We start from the raw sequence: 23,607 nt of genomic DNA on the forward strand, positions 1-23,607 counted from the left end.
ATTTACATAGTGCTTTAAGATTTGCAAAACACTTTACAAATATTATTTGATCTTTGCAATAACCCCAAGAGGAAGATACTATTATTTTCACATTTTTTACAGATGAGGAAACTGAGGCTGGCAATGGTTAAGAGACTTGCTCAGGATCACCTAGCTGGAAATCGAGTGAGACTGGATTTGATCTTACTGCTTTGTCCACTGGACCACTTAGGACTCAAATCAGATGAAATGTAGTGGGGAGAAGTTTTTTTTTTTAAACTTTAAAATGAAATTTTAAATTTAACTTTAAAATGAAAACACCTTTACTAGTACAAGATGAGGTATGTCTAATCAATATTTTGTCAGAAAAAAATATTGTCTCTTTATTGGACAGTAAGCCCAGTCAGTGAACAGCTTGCTTTGGCTACAAAGAAAGTTGATGTTTTCTTAGGCTGTGTCAAGTGATCAAGAGCTTCCAGGAAGGGGGAGGTGCTGGTCCTTCTCCCCTCTGCTCCAGTCGGACTCCAGCTGCAGTATTGTGTTCATTTCTGGGCGCTACCCATCTTAATCTAAATCAATGAGCCCTGTGAAGTCAGTAGGACAAGTGTTAGGAAACCCCCTTGGACTCAGGAGAAGTTTCAGTCAGGAATTTCATATCCAAACTAGGACAATGTGTCCTAACAAGCAGAACTAACTACCTAAGTGACTACTAAAAACAAAATTGCCAAGTTTGAATTGAGAATCTGACAGTTAGCTGATATCAAAACCCACTTACACCAAAGAGGAAGGCATCGTATTCTTGTCATAAAGAGGGCATTTCCCCAGGGTTTAGCCAAGTCAGGAGTAGCAGTAAGTAGCTTCCCATTTGCCTGGCTCTTGAAAGAAATAAAGAAAGAGCTTCAAAGTTTTCACAATGAGATTAGTGTGGAATTTAACAAACTCTTTCCTATGGCATTTATTTTATAGTCCTGAGAATCTGCTTAAGGATGCAATCTAGATTGATCTGTCACAAGCATGTTTGTATGCTATGAGACTTTCTTATGGGAATATGGGAGAAAGAAAGGTGGGTGGGGAAGAGAGGCAAGAGCAGGGCATTAGCAAACGTGAGTGAGAAGTGTACTGCTTTTATAGACCAGGTGGGATTATCGGAGCTCAAGCAATTTGGTGAAACTCATCATAATGTGATCGTACCTGTTCTTAGCTGACATGTTTCTCTTCCATTTCTGTCAAGCTTTGCCATGTCCAATCCATACTTCATTGATAGTGCTGGCATACTTATTATAGGAAACGCTGCAAGGGTTTTTTTGCACATAGTTGTGGATTTAAAAATTATTTTCCATTAAGAAGCATTTATTTTCTATCAAATATCTCTAAGCAAAATATCATCATAATTGATATTTCTTTCCAGGACAAACACAGCCCTTCCCTGATTATTTACCACTCCCCATTTCTCCATTCTACTTATTTGAAATGAAGAAAAAATGAAAACCTATGCTCTGTGCCTTTTACATGCATTCGTTCATTTGATGGTTTCTACATGATCCACACAGGTGTAGTAACAATCCCAAATATATGCAAAACGAAATGATCTGATACAGAATTTATTGCTTTTCAAACTGGAAATGTCCATAATTTTTAGAAATCTATAGCTTGTGTGAGAAATATTCAAGCTACAAATATCTTGGCCTCTGTTTCAGCCATGAGGGCAATATTTTAGTTTTAGAGCTAAAACACTTGAAATTCATGGAGACTAGATACAGCTAGGTCCTGATTTTTGTGGATAAAGTGATCACTTGTATTCCAATGGACAATATTGAAACTTAGAATTATGTTCAATATGGTTATTGGTTCCAGTCCAGTGGAACTATGCAATGTAAGTTTGAATAATATGATCACTTCAGGGTGATTTATTATTTTCACTAATCAGAGACTAACTGTAATTTTACAAAGAGGAAGAAAAGTAGAAGTACTGATACTGACACTGCAAGTCTAGAAAGCTGAACATTTCTATATCTGAAAAGGAGGAAAAAATCCGAAGGATGATCGCAGATCCCATGATAACCGAAGATATACTGAAATACTCCTAGAGCAAACAGAGAATACTTTACAGATCACTGGTAAGAGCTAGTGGTAGGGACATGCCCCTGAACTTAGCTATTGTCACTGACATTGGGTTACCTCTCTATGGAGGTTACAACATGACTAAGAACTAAGTACAGAATCAAAAAGTCTTCTGCATGTGACATTCACATGAACCTAATCAATGCTATGTCAACAAACTTGTGTAAAACAGATGACTTAGTCATACTGATTTGTTGAGAGAAATGGAGTCTTATGGCAATAACTGTTTACATTCCTACAAGGAAAGAAGGCATTTGTACCTCATGAGACTTTCCTCAGTGTTAGGGTAGTTGAAGGGAATGCACACACACACACACATACTTACACATACATATATAGAGAGACAGAGGGCACAGGTGAATTTAAAGGGATGATATCTGAAAAAAAATTAAAGAGTGAGAGCAGAATATATTGGGAGAAGAAGAAAGGGAGAAATGGAATAGGGTGAATTATCTCAAATAAAAGAGGCAAGAAAAAACTGTTACAAAGGAGGGGAAGAGGAGGAAGGTGAAAGGGAATGAGTCAACCTTACACTCATTGGATTTGGTTTCAGGAGGCAATAACATACACACTCAATTGGGTATCTTCCCCTATAGGAAAATATGGGTGAATAGGAAAAGAGGGTGTGTGTGTGTATGTGTGTGTGTGTGTGTGTGTGTGTGTGTGTGTGTGTGATAGAAGGGAGGACAGATTGGGGGATAGGCTCGTCAGAAGCAAACACTTTTGAAAAGGGACAGGGTCAAAGGAGAAAATAGAATTAGTGGGGGGTGGGATAGGATGGAGGGAAATAGTCTTTCACAATAGGAATACTATGGAAATGTTTTGAATAACTATACATGTATAACCTATATTTAATTGCTTTTTTTCTCAATGGTGGTGAGTGGGGAGGGATGAAAGGAGAGAACATGGAACTCAAAGTTTTTAAAAACAAATGTCAAAAATTCATTTTTTACATGCAACTGAGTAATAAGTTATACAGGCAATGGGGTATAGAAATCTATCTTGCCTTACAAGAAAGTAATGGGAAAGCAGATAAGAGGAAAAGGGGTGATAGAAGGGAGGGCAGACTGGGGAGAGGAGTAATCAGAATACATGGCATCTTGCGATGAGGGGTAGGGGAGATATGGGGAGAAAATTTGGAACTCAAAATCTTGTGGAAATGAATGTTGAAAATTAAAAATGAATAAATTCTGATTAGAAAAAAAAACTTAAATAGAAAAAATATATACTCAGGATCTCCAAAACACATGGTATGAAAAGCTTTCAAAACATAGAGACTAACCAGGAGAAATCAAAACCACATGGAAATGAAAGAAGGGAGAATCCCATCATTCCAATCATCCTGTTAGCTACTGAAATTGTCCCATCATGCATTCTGTGAGACTCTAGAAGATGTGTTTACATTGCCATATTTGCATTCAATTAGAGAAAGCAGTCCTTATATTACCTCCTCAGTAGTCTGCTGAATGTTGAAAATAGTTAGGTTGAGATCACATCTATCTGAACCCCATTGAATATGAGATGAGAAGAATGAGAAGTCCCACAACAACCACAGCATCCATATTTTCATGGAACCTTAATGTATGTAAATTACTCCATATGCATTATGTCATTGATTCTTCAAAGCCAGTCTTTGAGGTAGGTTCTAAGATTATCCCCTTTACAAATTAGGAAGATGAAGATTAGGTAAGTGAAGCTTGGAGTGAATTATTAAGGAACCAAACTAGGGACACACAGCTATAAGATAACTCAAATTTTTATCTCTGCCTTTAATCTTTTCCCAGAGTCCCTTATTTCCATCTGCCTCTGAATCTATTATGTCCTCCTAAAAAGAAATCATCAAACTCAACCTTTCTTTATACTTTTTTCCACCATTCACATGCAAGAGACCCTATAAATACTATTCATCCTAATGTTGTCTATTAAATTCTTTTTTTCCCCTTTCAGATAGCAAATCAATGCTAATGATGTCTATTACACAATTACCCTGATTAATCTCCCAATAGACAACATTATCTAAATCACTCTGGCTGGTATTAATTCACTGGCAGGGAATTTACATCCTTAATTTTTTTTTCATTAACCACAAACATATTTACATTTCCTTTCCAGATATTTAAATGTTAACCTCATTATGTTAGTCCCCATTTCAGATATATTCCAAATGCATTAATTCAGTAGCTAAATAATATTAACACTTGAATAATAACACCTCATGGTCTCATAATTTAACCAAGTTATTGACTAATATGATGTTGTATGTTACTTCTCTCATCATCAAGTTGTATCCTCCCATACACTCCCACACGCACCCCCCATCCCCAGCATGGACATTAAGGAAGAGGCAGATGTGACATGAGTCTGATGGTTTTAAATCTTAGCCCACTTGTAAACTTCAAATCAAGATTAATGACTTTTGCTACATTTGTTAAAGGAAAAATCACTAGATTTATTTTGTTAATGCCTTATTAGGATAGAAATGGGGATTATCCACTGACTAATTCCTAATTTCTGGTTAATTATAAGCAATGTGAATAGTAAGTACATTAAATTCTGCTCATATGATTCTCAGTCTCAGGAACACTGGCTTGACTGCTGGCCCAGGTCACTGTCTTCATTTCTCATGACTGCCAACAACAGCTGATCAGGAAGTGGTGGCAAGATACTTGATAAGATGATTTTTTTTTCTTCCTTCTGGTTTCTACGGAAGTGCAGATCTGCTGAAATGATTCCAGAATTAAAGATAATATCTGCCTTTCTCCTGTAAAAGAGGCAAAGAAAACATTTAAGAGTGCCAGGGATTGGGTTATTGTAAATTTCATTCTCTCCTCTTTGGACATTAACTGAAAATGAATGTAGTTTATGTTCTGTGCAGGGCACTGTGAAACAAATCAGACTTCATTCCTAGAATTGGAACCTGACTCCAGGGTAAGTGCTATATAGCACCTGGCCTTTCAAACAACTTCACTGGATCAAAGGCAAATAAATACCTTGCTCTGTTTTAAGAAACTCAGAGGCAATAAGTGACTTGCCCAATGTGTCACAGCTCATAAATGTCTGAGGTGGGGTTTGAACCTGGTCTTCCTATTCCAACTCTTGAATTCTATCCTCTGCCATATACTGCCCATATTACTATATCATTTAGCTTTCAGTGTGCTAGAAAATCCTCCCACACTATAAACTACAGAATACACACTGATCTTTGGTTAGAGGGAATTTCCTCATCAGGATTCCCTGAACCAATGGAATTGTAGGTGTGGTTTAAATAACACTTTTTTTTTTCTGGTGGTTCCTTTTACCCATATGCCCTGGAAAATTCCTCTTGTTTAATATGTGGTGGAGTGTAATCATAGCCCATATGCACCTGTCCATCAATTCCTCTTCATTAGCTTTCATTCCTTAGAGATTAAGCATTTCCTGAATTGCAGTCATAACATGTCAATAGAACACTGATACTGGAAAAAATGAGAATTCATTTCAGGGAGAAGTGACAGACCATTCAAAAGATAGCGCATCCCCCCCCCAATAATCTACTTGACTGTTGACCACCCCCTTCAAGCCCAGTTACAAGTGAAATTCCCCATCCATTTGCAGTCCCTATGTCCTGACTAACAAACTCTATGGACTGTCCATTTAAGTTCATCGCACATTCTGGATGATAGGAATTCTTTATCTACTTTGGTTTTTCATCTGTGGTTAATCGGATTGCATCCTTTCTTAAAACACATATCAATATTCTGGGGCTTAATGCAAGCAGACAAATTCCCTGAGGACCATCTGGAGGAACTCACCATCTGGAGGAAATTCATCTCCAGTTGAGACTCTATATTGTTCCTCTGACGGATGGTGGCACATTATGCAGGTTTGTGTATGTTGCTATGCAGTGGCATATGTTGAGCAGGTAGATTATTTTCATAAAATAATTTTCTTTAGATGAAAAAGTAGAAGAAATTACTGATATTCCCTTGGTTACTTTTGTTAACACTAAAGTCAGACATTCTTTTTCCCTGAACGTTTAGCAACCCCCTTTTAATTCCTTAGTGCTCTCCAATGGTGCCACCACCATGTAGGTGTGTTCTAAGTCAGCCAACTGAGGGTCATTTGCAGTGCCTTTAGTTTGACTTCTGTAACTGGCACGTTAGAATTCAATGTATTAAATTCATTGTTCTTGATTTTTATAAATTTTCATCTGTTTATTGTCATTCAGTTTCTAATCCTAAAGTTACTGATTTTTTTAGGTGGGTTTATTTTCAAGTTTTCTTTAAACTTATTTTTTCTCCCATTTTGATTTTTTAAGCCTCTACAATCCATAAGCTTTCACTATTCAGATTTTATAAAATAGTATTTTAGATCAGTATTGAACTTGGTAGTTGGGGAGGATGGGGAGCAAGAAAAGAAGAGAGTGGAAATAGGGGAGAGAGAGAGACAGAGAGAGAGAGAGAGGCAGAGAGAGTGAGATAGAGACAGAGAGAGAGACAGAGACATAGAGAGATTCAGAGAGAAAAAGGGAGAGGAAGACAGAGAGACAGAAACAGAGACACATACACACAGAGAGACAGACAGAAGGAGAGATGGAGAGACAGAGAAAGATACAGAGAGAGAAGGGGGGAGGGAGACAGAGACAGAGAGATATAAAGAAAGAGAACCTCAGTCTCTTGCTCAGAGGTATGCCACCAAACTCCATTCTGGCCACGTCCAAATTATACCTCCTGGCCTCCAAGCACCAGAGCCTGGACTGAGTCTATTGGATCATAGGCTCATATATCTAGAACTCTAAGGGGCTTCAGTGATCTCCTAGGGCAGCCCCACCATTTTGTAGACTTGAAAAATGAGTCACTTTTAAACAGGAGAATTTTCTTTTTAAAAAGGATATAAGGAAATAAAGTATTCTCATGTATGAGAAGATAGAAGGGTAGAAGAATATTACCCAAAGGAAAAAGGAAAGACCACTGCACATGTGAAGTTATGAAACATATATGAGACTCCCTAAGGATGATTAAGTTAGAGGGGGTGTTAGGTAACAGCTGAGCTTGAAAGGTTCGGAGGAAGAAGAAGCAAGTAGTTAGGCCTTAGGAAGGTCTCTCTTCTTTCTTCTTTTCTCTTATCCTTCTTATCTCTTCCCTCAGAAATATCAGAATACCTGAGGTTGTCAAACACCACCTGATTTCTATATGTTTGTTAATTGTAAAATAACTAAAATGGCTCCAGTGGAGAGAACTCTCCTTTTTTACATTAAACTGCTGCAAGGCAGGTGTTGCTTGGGTAGTATTTGAACCATGCCAGGAAGTAACCCACACATAAATCAGGAATCCCAATATGGAGTTAATTCCCACTCACTCTAATTAGTGGAAGAAGTCAGATATTTCTAAAGGAGAGAGAATGTGCCCATTTTCTGTGCCAGTTGCATTTCAAGAATAAACATTATGAGGACTGTTTTTTTTATTACTTGTGAACAATCTGTTCAAGGCACAAAAGAGGGAACATGGAGGATCTTTTGGGTTTCAATTTTCAAAAGTTTCCTTGCTAATAGGGTTATAAACTAATTGGGTAACAGACTAAAGCCTCAAGAAATCAATGAACTGAGATGATCTTTTGAGACTCTTATAAAGAATATTCACATTGTAAATTCAGACTTTTCCTGATCTGACATAGGTAATTCAGTCTTAGTGATATACCATAGAGGAAATCTGATTGGAACCAGTCTTACAGAGAGAAAATCATATGAAGCTTAGGTGGATGCTCCAGAAAATCACCCTGTCACTGGGCACGTTACTGGCTGGGAAATCACCAGATTCCCTCTCCTTTGTAGTTGCATTATGAAAAATGGTTCATATTCACTGATTTCTTCATTCTTCTGCAACATGTCCTATGAATGGGATCATTCTAAAGCTATGTAACGTGGGAATCATAATGACAGCTGCTATTTTAAAGATTATAACTGAGATGATTTCCCCTATCCTCTTACATTTGTTGGTCAGAATCATTCACAGGTATTAAATTTTAAAATCCAGATGTCTTGGGAAAAGACATTTAAAATACAAGATAAATTCTCTGTCAACCCTGTGGCCACCAGGCTGCCATGAGTGTCACCAATATGCTCCTGCCAGAGGCTCTTATAATAGTGATTTCTGGAAAGAGCAAGATGATGACTACCATCCCAAACGATGACATTTCTGGAATGTCATATTCAGGAAAACCCTGCTGATTATGCTATGCTGTGATTCCCATGCCACCACTGTTCTGACCTCATTTTGTACACCTTTTAATAATACTGATTGCCCCAAAACTCTTAGGAAAAAAACCCAGAAACATAACAGGAATGGTAGATGGGACAATTAGGAGCCTGAGAGATCTGCTTTCTCATTAGATTTCATCTTGGATTATATTGCAGTGCAATTGTTCATTGTAATCATATTAATTCTTGTTTATATGGTGCTTTAAGCTTTGCAAAGAACTTTATTTCTTATAGTTCCCATTTTGCAGATAATTTAAATGATATTGTGAGAAGTTAAGAAGCAATGTGAAGCATTATCTTTCCAATGGCTCAGGTTCTGCCATACTCATTGGCATATACATGATTGTCATCTGGGTTTTTTCCTTTATTTCTTGCTCCCACAATTATGCAGCTCCCTCACTGCCCCAAGGAGGTGTCTAAAGCACACCCAGACTTATTGCCTTTCCAACTTTGGCTTATATAAACACTCATCTTGTTCTATTTTTTTTTCTTTTAACTGTGCCCAACTGGGAGAATTCAGCACATGATATTATAGTGATGCAAAAAAAAAAATGCTGCCTTAAAATTGAGATTTCTGAAATGTATAAAAAGGAAAGAAGGATAAAGCAATGAACACTCTCATTAACATAAGAATTTTGCCAAACAACATCATTCCAAATGTCTAAAAAACCTAGGCTGGGGATTGGCTAAACTAGTTGGGGTATATGAATGTAATGGAATACTAATGTGCTATAAGAAATGGGGAGCAGACAGACTTCATAATAACCTGGAGAGACTCATATAGACTGAGGCTGAGTGAGGGGGGAGCAGAACCAGGAGAACTTTGTACACAATTAGAGATACATCGTATCTGTGATGACTGACTTTGATTGACTGGGGGCTCCTCTCAGCAATGCCAGGTTATAAGACAACTCCAAAGGACTCATGATGGAAAAAGCTACCCACATCCAGAGAAAGAACTACAGGGTCTGAATGCAGATGGAAGCAGCCTACCTGCTCTCTCTCTTTTGTTTTATTTCTTCTTTCTCATTGTTCACCCCATTGGTTATAATCCTTCTTTAAAATTTGACTAATGCCAATGTGAAAGTATTTGTATATCCTTTATTTGATTGCATGCCACCATGGGGGCAGAAGAAAAGAGAGAAGAGGGGGAGAAAATTTGAAACTCAAGGAATTGAGGAACTGAATGTTGTGAACTACAAGTAAATAAATAAAAATAAAAAAAAATAAAATTATGAGCATGTGAAAAAACACAACAACAAAACCCTAGGCTAAGCATCCTCTTACTGCCATTTGGTGTTGGCTGATCATCCAAGACCCAGAAGTTAATAGGATAGGGGAGGAGGGAGACAGGAGGTAACCCAAGTTTGTTTGGCTACTCTCTTGACACTTACAGAACTGATACATTATCAAGCCTCAGCATTTTGTGACAGGATAAAAAGGTGTTACAAACTTGCCCAGTAATTGAATCCTGGGACCTCTTCTCAGCAGCAGGTGTGAAGCATAGTCATCTTACACATATGGCTTCCTGGTGCTGATGAGTCAAAAGTCTCCTGTTCTATGTAGCTGCAGGAAAAGTTTTGGGCTCTGTTGCTAATCTCTATTTTCTTTCTTCCTGAATCTTTTTTTTTTAAATGTATAAAGTAAAACAAGAATTTCCCTAATAGTATAGCAAAAAACCCCAAATAATAGTACGTGAAATTTCAAATCTGTGATGTACAACTTGCTATTCCTTTCAAACATACAATAAAATTGTCATGTAATTTTTTTCCTTTACTTCTCCCTCTGCCCTAGATATGACTACCATTAGACACACACACATACATGTGTCTATATATACATGTGTATGTACATCTAGGTATGCATGTATGTGTATGTATGTGCGTAAAATTATTATATGCATATATCTGTCAGTTATTTCTCCAGATATAGATAGTCTTTCTTCAAATGTTCTTTATGGTTAATTATTCCTGCATCACCTTTCTTTGAAAAGAATTTGTACTTTGCCTCCCACCCGGTGGTGCACTGCTGACATTTAATTCCAAATAGAATATATTCTTCAGTGAAACTATCACATGATATAGTCTATAGTCCCCAGACTTGTGCGGATGATAGTTCCCAAAGGGCACAACATTTCTCTACACACACACACACACACACACACACACACACACACACACACACACACACACACAAATTCACCTTTCTATACATAAAGGGCATGCAAGCAATATTAGTTGAGTAGGGAAAATTGGATATGAGAAAATTGACAGTATAAAAATAAGTTTTCAGTCACTTATGTTAATGATATAGCTATAGCTTTTACAAATTAACTAAAACTTCTTCTTGGCCTAGAATATTTGCTTATCTGCTTCCCTAAATTTATCACCTGTCATCACCTTTCCTAGAGCCTTTCATAGCCAACAAAGAAACATTACCTTAAACTTTACCTAATACTTTAGTAAATAGTTAAGTGGATAGTGGCAGGACCAGGAGTTATAGTTTCAAAAAAGTTTTTTTTCCAAAGAAATGTGCCTATGGAGGAGACCCTAAAAATTAAATAAAAATAGCAAAAAATGAAAACAAATAAGAACAGAGTGCCTAGCACATAGCAGATCGTGAATAGATGATTATTGACTGAAAAAATCAAGTTTTAGCCTATATTTTACTTGTAAAGTTGCACCCATCTATTTTTTCTTCCTATGCTCTGGCCTCTAAATTATATGTCTCGAGCCATTTCATGTAGGGAGTCATTTCTTGAATTGAAAATTTAAAAGGCATTATCCTTGATATGTTTGGTCACATGACATTTTCAAGGCAAGATCTCTTCTGTCAGCAAACTTTATGAAATTATTAAAAGAAAACATCCATTAAAAAACAAAGCAAAGACTTTACGTCAAAGATTGAAATGCTAATTCTTGTATGTTTTTTTCCCTCTGAAATATCTGTGAAATGGTGGGAAAAAAATCACTTCTTTAAATCTGAAACGAGACTATTTTTTTTTTTGGTTTGTTTTAATGAGATAAACCTGATTTAAAGGTACACACATGGGGCGGCCAGGTAGCACAGCGAGTAAGAGCACCTGCTCCAGTGTCAGGATGACCTGGGGATCGAATCTGGGCTCAGATACTCAGCACCACACCCAGAAATAACTGGCCCTGTAACCTTGAGCAAGTTACTTGACCCGCAATTGCTTAGGGACAGCCAGGTGGATCAGCAAGTAAGAGCACCGACGCCAGTGTCGGGATGACCTGGGGATCAAATCTGGGCTCAGATACTCAGCACCACACCCAGAAATAACTGGCCCTGTAACCTTGAGCAAGTTACTTAACCCTGACTGCTTAAACAAAAATAAGGTACACAAAGATATGGTTTGCTTTTTTTTCATTTTATTGAATCATTTGTTGGGTGTTGGCGTCTTCCAGATATCCTTCAAGAACCTAATGAATGCAATTTTAATTTCCTCAGGTCTTTCCAAGACTACTCTATATTTTGAGGAAGTCCTTTATGATTCATGTTCTTGCATAGAAAGATTTGTGTTTTCTCTCTCTGAGTTAATGGCTATTGGTTGTGTGACTGACGGTTGTATTGTGTGTTTATGAGCACGTGATGTGTCTGAAGATTTTTGTTTATTTGTTTCACAGAAAAGCAAAAATTTCACAGTGGTAGATGGAAATGAGTACAGCTAGAGTCACCACATTTCCTATTCCATTGAATCAAATCCTGTGGGAGATTGTTGCTGGTTGGAGTTTGCTACTGTTTTCCACAAATGACTTTTCTTTTTCTATCTCCTTTAGAAGCTATTTCAAAGGAACTAAAAATAGCTCTCCTTTTAGGATGGGTAACAAGCCATTGTACATTGATCTTCATAATCAGACCCTGGCAGAGTGCTTTGTCTGGATATCCTTTGGTCTTTTCCTGAAGTTTCGTGGCAAGAATGGTCATTCTGTGACAGCCCACTAAATATAGCAATACTCCCAAATTCTCACACTTAGACACTTTGTAACACGACCAATGGAAATAGAGTCAAGGTCTATCCATCACAGAGTAAATGCCCAATGTAATGGCCTCTTTAAAAATGTTTCAGGATATAGATGTTATTTGAAGCAACAAGAAAGGAAGTTATGATCCCCCTTGCCCCCAAAAAGAAAATGACATCTGAGGTCAGAATCTAATGTTTCCTAATCCTTGACTTTTGCTCATGGAAGACACAAAACCACGTGACACACAGGAAGGTCATTAGTTTTGGAATCAGATGATCTAATTTTGAATTCCGTTTTTTCTACATATTGCCTGAATGATCCAAGGCAAGCGATTTAACCCCTCTGAACCTCAATCAAGTCATCTGTAAAATAAGGCAATTAGACTGGATAACCTCTTACAGTTTTGATTTTGTGTAGCTACTGAGGAAAGTTCTGAAAGCATTTAATACCAGTGGTGAGAACACAGAATTCCTCTGCTTTTATTTCCTGCTACTTTGAAAACTGCTAAGTTGTGAAGTTGTGATGAGTTACAATAATTAGTACAAAGGACAAATCACAGTGTAATCTAAGTTCTGGACAATGTCTAGAGAAGGGAATTACAATTAAGGAAATTATTAATTATGATTTGATTTATAATTCTATTTTCACAGCTAAATATTTGCTGATATAGGTGAGACCTCATACCATGTTTGAATATATTAGCACATGGAAGACAGTTGATTGAGATATTCTTTTTTGTGATGAAAGACTTGGTAAGCTAAAGTATATTAATGAAATGTAAATGGACTTCCATTTATTAATAATAATAATACTCAAGGCAGAAGGTATTTACACACAAAAAACCTTAGCATAACTACATCTCAGTCCTAAGTCAGAAAATAAATATAACCAGATATCTGCCCTTAAATCTATCTGGAAAAGCTAGTCCATGCCAAATTTAATAACACATATACATAATGACCAGTATGACCTGCTGGTCCCAATTTTTCTTTGTATCTAAAAGCAACTTTTTCAGTGATGATACCGCCACACGGTTTCCACATCTGAGCACCTCACCAGCTCTTTAAGGACCAAGACCAACTATGAGTGCACCTGCATTTGCATCAAGACATATGATGTCCAGTCAGACCTAGGCCTGGAACTTTCCTTAGTTGTAAGATGGAACACCTGAAGCTGTATTACATTGACTGGAAGGCCTAAGAGGAATGAAATATTAGAAGTCTGGTAGAATAATAGGAGTAGAGACTAGCCTAGCTGATTCCAAGGTAGATCCTGTTCATGGCATGGAGCCTTTGGCCTTTGAGTTAAGTGTCATTAATGGCAGGATTTTTGTAGGATCATAGGATTGTAGATTTGGAGTCATAAAGGAATTTAGAGGTCATCAAATCCAACTCTTCCCCATCTTCTTTTTCATAAATGAAAAACACAATGATGCTCAAAGAAGGGAGGTGACATCCAAGGTTATATACTCTGAGATCACTAAGACTTGGCATCTGTCTCTGCTGATATTCCTTGGGATGTCTTGGTCTTTCTATTCTCCCTACAGCTGAATTCTCACACATGTGTTGTCTGTCTCAGTAGATAGTGAGCTTTTGGAGTGTAAGACTCATGTCATTTTTCTAAATAGATCCTCAGAGATAATCATGTCTCTTGGTACATAACAAGCACTTAATACATTTTTAATCCATCCATTGATCCATTCACATAGGAAGAAAATGTCAGACCAGTGATTTTGCCCTGATGTCAAAATCAGGGCATTTTTCACTGCATTGCAGCAAAATACTGAGAAAGAAATCAGCCTGTGTTTAAGCCTGAAGATCTGGCTGCTTAGAGGTCTTGTTCTCCTGAATGAGAATCATTAAAAAGCAAAGTCATTTCCTCTAGCAATCACATGTATGCATGCAGAAGTGCACATGTGAAATTTCACATTTTTCTCTGAGTTTGGAAGAAAAGGAGTCACCATAACTTTCTTTTTTATTATTATTATTTTTTAATGAGCAATTGGGGTTAAGTAACTTGCTCAAGGTTACATGGCCAGGTGTTTCTGGGTGGGTACTAAGTGTCTGAGCCTGGATTCAATCCCCAGGTCAGCCCAACACTGGGGCCAGAGCTCTTACTCGCTGTGCTACCTGGCCGCCCCTCACCACTTTCAAAAATAAAATATCCCAATACCTATCCTTACAAAGATGTCATAATAAACTTCCTAAAGCCTTGGTTTGTTTCTATTCTCATAACGCAATCCATCATTGACTCTCCAGTGCCCTTCAGATAAAATCCAGACTCCCTAACATAGCATTTAATAACTTTTACAATCTGACTTCCCTCTGCTTTCTCAAGTTTATTTTATATTATTCTCCTTTGTAGACTCTGTATTCCAGGCAAAATAGGATACTTCTATTACCTGATCTCCAGATTTTGTCATCTCTTGCCTTCAATCATTCAATTCAATCTCTTATGCTTAAAACATACTCCTGTGTTATCTCCATCCCACAATGTCCTTGTCTGTCTTCAGGACTCCACTCAAGTGTCTTTGCCTCCATGAAGACTTCACAGTTGATTTGTCCCTGCCCCCATTTTCTTTATGTTGTACTTGTTAAATCTCTAATAGAATTCAAATTCCCTGAGCACAAGGATGGTATCATTTTGTCTTTATAGGCCTGGCACTGGGCTCCTTAAAATGCTTATTGAATTGTAAGGTTTTTTTTTTTTATTTAAACTCACTTAGGCTCACTCATTGAAGATGTTCTTAAATTGTTTTTAATTAAAATATAAAACTTTTTACAATTAACTGATTTCTAGCCCCAAATCAAACTTTTCTCTCTACACAGATAGAAAAATTTGAAAATTTGCCTGTATTTCTCATGACCAAGTTATAAAATGTGAGTGTGAACAGCAGATCATGGCTGCCAAGCTGGGTCAAGTTGTGAGGTCAATGGAAAAAATAGGGAATGGAAAGATCTAACATGGGCTATGGGCCAGCAGTTTAGCAGATGGGTAGTCAGTAGGGCAAGCATGCATAATAAACATTAGAGGAGGCCAGAAAGCAGCTTAGGATAAATCTAATGATATTCACTAAACAGTGACATTCATTATATTCATTTCAATTTCAGGAAAGATTTTTATTCAGAAATACTTGATGCTATCTTAATAATTACATTTCCAGGTTTATGGGAAGGAACTCCACTCAGTCTTGACCAAAGACACAACTCTTAAGATATCCTTCAAAAATTGTTGACAAGTGTCATAGTAATATTGACTATATTCATGTCAATTCCAGCTTACTACTTTTATCATATACAGGAAGAGGTGTTTCATAAATGTGTATTGTTTGACTGGTTGATTAAAGATGTTTTACTAGGAAAGATTTGTTAGTGTCTACATTATGTTTCAAATACAGTTAGAAGATCAAATGACAGAAGGGGAAAATGACATGAAAGTCTTCCTGCTAAAGAGATCATCTAAAAATACCAATAAGTCTGGTCATTTCCCAGCTTCCCTTAGCTGAATAATTCCAAAGCCACACTGCAGGAGGCAAACTATCTATCCATGTTACCTTCAAAAAAAAAAAACCTCTTCCTTTAAAGGAAGGAAGCACTTAAAATTAAAAGTTGCTAAAAGCCATAGAGTTTGTTTGTTTGTTTGTTTGTTTTACTCAAATGATCAGGATGGTAAAAGAAAAGCCAAGTCAAAGATGAATGCAGGTATCAGGCAAAACCACTGAGTAAATGCATAAAGAAAAGTTATGGGGATTTTCTTTCTTTTCTTTTCTTCCTTCCTTCCTTCCTTCCTTCCTTCCTTCCTTCCTTCCTTCCTTCCTTCCTTCCTTCCTTCCTTCCTTCCTTCCTTCCTTCCTTTCTTCCTTCCTTCCTTTCTTTCTTTTCATCTTTTTTTTTTTTATAAAATCACTTTTGATATTCTGCTATAGAGAACATAATCTTAGCAAGCATAGCTTTCATTCTAATACAATTTATACCAGCCTGGGGACTGTGACCCTCTGTGAGAAAAAAAAATAAAGCACCACTGATCTCAGTGTTAATTTGAACACACAGGAATAAAACAAAAGTTCCTGAGACAGGAGACCCATCAGTGGAAATGCAAATGTCTCCTGGGGTCTGAAGACCTAATTCTGTGTCCAGGAGCTGGAGTTGTGATGGAAGCGTGTGTGAATGGCTGCCTGTCATCTAATTCAGAGGGGGATGGTCTAGAAGGTGGTTTATGTGGCAGAGCTTTGCATTCAGAAGGAAGGAAGAGTAGGAGGCAGGGAATGTGTCTGTGAAATGAAGAAAGTGTTCATTCAGAGTCTGGCACAGTTACAAAAGATTCTAACATCCTCAGAGTGCAAAGGATGAGCTCGTTTGCGTTTTCTCTGCATTAATGTTTGAGCTCAAGAAGCTTTCAAAAGTGTGGGGCAGAATGGGTGGGGGAGGGGGGAGCACCAATGAAAAATGACATCTTTCATGTGCCGAGTGATGACTCCATTAGTTATTTGCTGGCTCCTGGTATAGCGGGAAGAAGGCTTTTTCTGGCATTAACTGGGTCATTTTGTGTTCTTGGGTGTTGCGGTAAAGCTATATGGGAGCTGGTTTTCCCTGTAAAGTTAGGCTTATTAAATGATATTACCTAACTGCCAAATTGTCCCTTTCTTTTTTCTTTCTTCCCTTCCTCCCCTCTTTGCCTTTTCTCCTTGCCTTGTTTCCTTTTTCCTTTCTCCCTTCCTCCTTCCTTCCTCTCTCTATTCCTTCATCCAATCCTCTCTTCCTCTCTCCCTTTTCCTCCCTCCTTCCCTCATTCCTTTCTTCCTCCCTTTCTCTTTCCTCTTTCTGCTCCTTTATGTATCCTTCCCTCCCTTTATTCCTTCCCCTTACCTTTATCCTTCCTTCCTCCCTTCCTTTGTAGTAAGCCAAAATATTTGATTCTTGGGGTCAGTTCCTGTGTAGATATCCTTGATGATGTGGCTTTGACTTCTGGCTTTGAAGTCTGCTCTCAGAGCATCCTTTGTTATGCGAATGCATAATATAGGAGTTAAGTGGCCTTTCCTAAGACTTTTTGGTGCATAGATAACATGGCCTTATCCAATTTTGAGTTACTTCCAGGATATGCCAGATTAAGATAATGAAAAGACTACTCCAGGATATGACAAAGTTATTGATAAGAGTACTTGAATCTTTTTCTGTTAGAGCTTTAAAAACCTTGTTCAAAGAATCATTAAATGGAGTTCATGGTTCTTCCTTGAACTACCCACCTGGTCTGGTCATTTCTTATTCATGTCTCCAAATCATACTTAGTGCTGAACACTGAGTATACCACAACATTCCTTCTTCCTTCCCTCCCTTCCTTCTTTCTTCTCTCCCTTCCTTCTTCCCTGTCTTTCTCCTTCCTTTTCTCTCTGTTCTTTCATCTATTTCTCCCTCCATCCTTTCTCTTTCCTCCCTTCCTCTCTCTTCCTCTATCCCTCCCTTCCTTCCCTCTGCCTTTTTTCATTCCTCCCTCCTTTCCTTTCTCCATTCTTCTTTCCTCCCTTCCCTCCTTCCTCTCTTCTTCCACACTCCCTCTCTCTGTTTCTTCATCTATTACTCCCTTCCTCATTTCCTTCCTTCCCTCTCCCCTTCCTCCTTCCTTCCTTGTTCTTTTGTTCCTTCTTTTTTTACCCTTGTTTCTTCCTCCCTCTCAGTGACAGCACTTGAGTTGTGTTTAACAATATAATACCAGGTTGCTTTTACAAAAATATTTATTATACAAATATAATAAGAACAAATATATAGACATAATCCCTTAATATATCAGGAACATAATTCTTCTAGTAACACTTCATTCTTGGGGTGATGAGAAAGTGGCAAATTAGGTTAAAAATTTAGCTAAGTTCTTACATAGTACTAGTCTCATGCAGTTCTCATTCAAACGTGGCATTATTGCTAAAAATTTCTTATTCTGGGCCAGGGTCCTAAAGATCACTCTCAAAGATTAGTCTTTCCTCCTTAAGGTATTCCTGGTGGGCTAACTAAAACATCTCCTTGTATTCTACCTCCCAAATGCCTGTGAATCACACTCTCTTGACCTTGACTGCAGACTCTAGTGCTGGGATGGGAAGAGAATGAATGAAAAGGCCAAGGAGAACCATCTCTCATGGGGAATATGTCCTAAAGGGGGAGGACCACATGTTCTTTTCCCTTACAGCGTTTTTCTCTCACTAGACATTGTGGTTACTCCAGATGTGAATGCATCAGAGTAGAGCTGACTCTAGCCTTTCTTTAGGTATCAGTCTCCTCTCAACCATGTGGTAGGCCAAGAAGAACCAGCTGCAAAATAGCTACTTATGGTCTACTTCATTCAAAGCACTTGTCTCACATATCACAATTCTGAAAGAAACCCCCAAATATCCTTTATGTGGAGATTCCTCTCTTAGCAAGATCATGGGTTCTGTATATGCACCAGAAACCCATTAAAGTTGGAACTATTTTTTCTTGATGGTAAATTAGCATTTTTTAAATACCTGCTGTGTGTCAGGTATATTGCTAATCTCAAGGAATAAAAAAAAAAGGTATAGAGATGATTTAATGAAGAGAGTCGAGAACTGAACGTGGAGTCTGGAAGACCGGAGTTCAAATATAGCCTCAGATACTTTCCGACTGTGGCTTTAGACAAATCACTTAACCATCCTCAGGCTCAGCTTCCTTATCTCAAAAATAACACCTTCCCCCCCCCCCCCCCCCTCCCGTCTACCCAAAAAAAAAACACCCCCCCCCCCCCCCAGAGATCCTGTGAGCATCAAATGGAAAACCTAATATATAGCATTTTGCAAACCTTACAGTGTTATATTAATGCTAGCTCTTACTATTACAGACAGTAATCTGATGCCACTTCTTGCATGTACATCATTGGTAATATGCTACAACTGATTCCCTCCCACCATTAGTCCTGGCTTTCTAGGAATTCACAATCTAATGGGGGAAATAACATAGCAATAATTACAGAAAGCCAAGTTTTACATAGGCCACATAGAGAGGAAGGCATTGATATAAAGTTTTGAGAAAAATTTCTTGCAGAAATTGAATGTTAGCTGAGACCGCCACAGTATGATGTCCTGGATTTGGCTGAAGAAAGAGGTACTGATCCCAAAACTCCAATATGCCAAAGAATAGTCAAGAGTAGGCCATACAACTCTAAGCAGGATCTTGTGAGAAACATGATGTCATGAGCCCCAAAGAAGCAGTACTAATAAATGACAAGGAGAGTTTCCAGAGGCATCCTTCACACTCCCGGTGCCAGATGTCTGTGCAATATTAGTCACTACCAGTATGGCAGGCCAAAAAAAGATTGACAATATTTTACTTTTACTATCAGTTTAGGGAATTCTTATTTCAGTGAAGTGATGTGTGTGCATATTAACATATCTCTGCATGAAGCCCAGTAAAGAAATTACAGGTACATACTTTCTTGGCCAATAGAATGGTGGTTAAGACTTACTAAGTCCTATTTATTTATTCCCTGGAGAAATATTGGAGGAAAAGGGCTCCACTAAGTACCTAGGTGTATTCAGCATTTCACTAGTATGCTACCATGTATAGATGCAGAGAATTAATTACCTAAGATAAACTCTATGGAAGATACATGTATTTTGAACATTCCCTCTCTGCAAAGAATGCACCAGCTCATCAAAATGCACATTTTGTTTCCATAAAGCCCTGTTTGTTTTTCAAACTGGCACACATTTCTATATTAGAAATTCCCATTGTTTTATAAGTATATTTTTAGGAATTCTAGAAAGTGGCCCATCAGTACATATATCTTTCGCAAGTTGTACATATGGCCAATTGACTCATGTGGTGGAGTGAATTAACTGAGTGCTGAGCCTGGAATTCTGAAGAAGTGAGTTGAAATCCAGTCTCATGCTCTTACCAACTGTGTTATCCCAGGCAAGTCACTTTGTCTCAATTTCCTCAACTATAAAACAGAGAAAATATAAAAAAAATATAACCTACTTCTTAGGAACATCATGAAGATTGAAGAAGATAATGTTTGTAAAGTGCTTGGCCCAGTAGCTGGAATATAGTATGTGCTGTATGAATAAGGATTATGTCCCCATCTTCTTTTTTATAAGAGATGGTTGTCTGGTAGAGGAAATAGGGGAGAATAGATTTAGAAATGAAAATAACACTAAAACAAAATATATCAATAATAGGTTTAAAATCACTATGATATTAATTCATAGAAATCATTTTGTCGGATTGCAGGTTTAAAATGAGCTAGATATTTTCTGGAAAGTTCATGTGCTTAAAGATGTTCAATAAGTATCTTTCTGTGTGCCTTTCTCTCTGTCTCTCAATGTCTCTCTGCTTCTCTCTCTGAAATTATTCCTGTTATTGAATAAGTGTGATTCTAGCCCTTTCCTCACACCCCCAAATCAGCCAATTAACCACTTGTTTTAATTTTTATTTTTATGTAATTTTTAAATTAATTTTAAATTAATTTGTTTGTTTACTTTTAGTTTACATGATTCTATTCCACAATTCCTTGAGTTTTGCATTTTGTTCCCCCCCCCCCCATGGCGGCATATAGTCAAGTATAGGATCTGTAAATACTTTCATATTATACTTTAGTCAGGTTATAAAGACAGATTGTATCAGATGGAATGAAAAATGGTAAAGAGGACATAAAACCAAACAAGAAAAGGAAAAAGATCAGGATATATCTGGATATAGACTCAGTTCTTTCTAGTTCTTTCTCTGGATGCACACATTTCTCTGCATCATGAGTCTTTTGGGATTGACTTATAGAACTGCATTGCTGACAAGAGTCCAGTCTATCAGAGTTGGTCATCACACATACGTTGTGTCTGTAATTGTGTACAAATTTCTCCTGTTTCTACTCTTCTCATTCAGCATCAGTTTGTATAAGCCTCTCCAGATAAATATGAAGACCATCTTCTCCTCGTTTCTTACAGCACAATAGTATTCCATAACATGCATATACCACAACTTGTTCAGCCATTCCCCAATTGATGGGCACACCCTTAATTTCCAATTCTTTGCCACCACAAAAAGAGCTGCTAGGAACATTTTTGTACATATGGGTCTTCCTCCAACTTCTATGAACTCTTTGGGATATAACCCTAGGAATGGTATTGCTGGGTCAAAGGATATGAAATTAATTATAGCCCTTTGGGCATAATTCCAGATTGCTCTCCAGAAAGGCTGGATCAGTTCGTAGCTCCACCAGCAATGCATTAGTGTTCCAGTTTGCCCACATTCTCTCCAGCATTTGTCATTTTCCTGTTTTGTCATCTTAGCCAATCTGACTGGTGAGATGTGGTATCTCAAGGTTGTTTTGATTTGCATTTCTCTACTCAATAGTGATTTAGAGAATTTCTTCATGTGCTTATAGAAATCTTTAATTTCTTTCTCTGAAAGTTGCCTGTTCATATCCTTTTGCCATTTATCAATTGGGGAATGACTTGTGTTCTTATAAATTTGACTCAATTCTCTGTATATTTGAGAAATGAGTCCTTTGTCAGAGACATAGGTTGTAAAGATTCTTTCCCAATTTACCACCTCCCTCTTAATCTTGTTTGCATTGGCTTTATTTGTACAGAAACTTTTCAATTTCATGTAGTCACAATTATCCATTTTACATTTTACACTGTTCTCTAATTCTTGTTTAGTCATAAAGTCTTTCCCTCTCCACAAAAGTGACAGGTAAACTATTCCTTGTTTTTCTGAGATTGCTTACAATATCAACCTTTATACCTAGATCATGCACCAATTTAGACTTGATTTTGGTATATGGTGTTAGATAATGGTCTATGCCCAGTTTCTGCCATACTATATTCCAGTTTACCCAGCATTTTTTTTGTCATATACTGATTTCTTATCCCAAAAACTAGGGTCTTGGGGTTTATCAAAAAATAGATTACTATAGTCATTGATTTCTGAATCTTGTGTGCCTAATCTATTCCATTGATCCACTCCTCTATTCCTCAGCCAGTACCAAGTAGTTTTGATGACTGCTGCTTTATAGTACAGATTTAAATCTGGTATAGCTAGTCCACCTTCCCTAGCATTTATTTTCATTAATTCCCTTGATATTCTGGACCATTTATTCTTCCAAATGAATTTTGTTACTATTTTTTCTAGCTCTATAAAGTAGTTTTTTGGTAAATTAATTGGTATGGCACTAAATATATAATTTAATTTAGGTAAAATTGTCATTTTTATTATATTAGCTTGAACCAGCCATGAGCAATTGGTATTTTTCCAATTAGTTAGATGTGACTTTATTTGTGTGAAAATTGTTTTATACTTGTGGTCATATAGGTCCTGGGTTTGTTTTGGCAGGTAGATTCCCAAATATTTTATAATGTCTACAGTAACTTTAAATGGGGTTTCTCTTTCTATCTCTTGCTCTTGAATTTCATTGGAAATATATAGGAATGCTGAGGATTTATGTGCGTTTATTTTATATCCTGCAACGTTGCCAAATTTATTTATTGTCTCAAGTAGTTTTTTTTTACTTTATTCTCTAAGTATATCATCATATCATCTGCAAAGAGTGATAGCTTGGTCTCTTCTTTGCCTAATTTGATTCCTTTGGTTTCTTTTTCTTCTCTAATTGCTGCTGCTAACATTTCTAGTACCAGGTTGAATAAGAGGGGTGATAGTGGACACCATTGTTTCACCCCTGATCTTATGGGAAATGCTTCTAGCTTCTTCCCATTACATATAATACTTGCTGATGGCTTTAAATAGATTCTACCTATTATTTTAAGGAAGGCTCCATTTATCCTATATTTTCTAATGTTTTTAATAGGAATGGATGTTGTATTTTGTCAAAAGCCTTTTCTGCATCTATTGAGATGATCATGTGGTTTCTGCTAGTTTTTTTTTTTTGTTGTTGTTGTTGTTTATATGATCAATTATGCTGATGGTTTTCCTAATATTAAACCATCCTTGCATTCCTGGCATAAATCCTACCTGATCAAAGTGTATGATTCTTGAGATAAGTTGCTGTAGTCTTTTTGCTAGTATTTTCTTTAGAATTTTTGCATCTATATTCCTGAGGAGATTGGTCTATAATTTTCTTTCTTTGTTTTATCTCTTCCTGATTTAGGTATCAGTACCATATTTGTGTCATAAAAAGAATTTGGTAGGACTCCTTCTTCACTAATTTTCCCAAATAGTTTGTAGAGTATTGCAATCAATTGTTCTTTAAATGTTTGATAGAATTCACTAGTAAATCCATCTGGGCCTGGAGATTTTTTCCTAGGAAGATGACTGATGGCTTGTTGAATTTCTT

This window comes from Petaurus breviceps, unplaced genomic scaffold, assembly GCF_028583685.1.
Source record: "Petaurus breviceps papuanus isolate PSGF00001 unplaced genomic scaffold, PetGlider_PUasm1.0 173, whole genome shotgun sequence".
Classification (NCBI taxonomy): Eukaryota; Metazoa; Chordata; class Mammalia; order Diprotodontia; family Petauridae; genus Petaurus; species Petaurus breviceps.